Source organism: Pholis gunnellus (genome assembly GCF_910591455.1).
Source record: "Pholis gunnellus genome assembly, chromosome: 12".
In the NCBI taxonomy this organism is placed as follows: Eukaryota; Metazoa; Chordata; class Actinopteri; order Perciformes; family Pholidae; genus Pholis; species Pholis gunnellus.
In genome coordinates, this window is record NC_136539.1 from 1,136,975 (window position 1) to 1,138,210 (window position 1,236).

Genomic DNA, 1,236 nt, shown 5'->3' on the forward strand with positions numbered 1-1,236 from the left:
GATGTTCTATCAGCCTGATTATCAGCGAAGCAAACGGCCGCAATCCACTGCGGCCGCTTTCAAGATGAGAAAAAGCCGCCCTGATCGAATTAAGTCGTTAAAAAGTGTGAAACCTTCACACGTGATATTCGGGCCGCTGTAATCTACAGCTGCCAGAGGTGTGTGAGTGTTTACTTGTCAAATTAGAGGCAATTAACGAAAAACATTCAGTGTCTGCAGAAAGTGTGAATGTGAGCCATTTCAATTAGGCTTTGAATGAACTTTAACGTGTGTTGAAATAATGTTTTAATAGTTCAGGAAGCAATTACAGCACAACAATTTTAATAATAATAACAGAATAATTGTGTTGGTCAGAGACGGTGTCTAGTAAAAAAAAAAAATGCAAACTTCTTAAAAGTTCCAAAACATTTGAACAGTTTCCCTTTCAAACAACCTCTATGTTAGGAAACGATAGCTGTTTTTGAATATGACAATGTTCTATTTTATTTGTTATAAGTAAACACGCTCTGTTCTGTGATTTTTTTTGTAAAGTTCCGTTTAGATAGGATGAGACATAATTCGATTGTTTCTGACATTCTTCCGCTGGCTCTGGAGCGGATTTTCCGCTAGTGGGCGCTCTTGTCTTTCCAAAAACCTTGGGAGTGCAGCACATCAGCGCCGTGGCACAGTACAGCCGTGTGTATATGAGCCTTATGGGAGCCAATGTTTCTCGTTGTTTTTCATTATGGGGCTATCCACAGAAACTATAACACACGAGCAGTGCGCGCTATTCGTTGTTTGAGAGCTATAACAACACGATTCATTTACACGAAGTCTGCGCAGTAATTCTGCTTTCATCTTTTAGAGGTAGCAGGCTGGTGTTATCACCGATGTTTTAACTAGTGGCATTCACCTTTATTATCATTGGATGTAGTATTGAACTAATTAGATTGATCTATATCGTGTATGACACTTGTATTATGTCCGAATTAGACAAAGGACATTTACTCAGCTTCAGGTCTGATTCATCTACCTGCTGCCTTTCGACAAAAGCAGGATTCAACTGTAATTCTCCCCAGTTTGCTCACCACTAGTCACCGTGCTGAACCAGTTGCCCCCGTTGACTGACAGTAGAGCTCCCTGCCGAAGGACCAATCAGCAGCGGCGGGGGCGGGGACTGGGCAAAACCAGCTCTACCAAATTCCCAGTCGCGGTCCCTTGCAGTTACTTTCCATCCAGGTTTCGGAGCAGCACTGA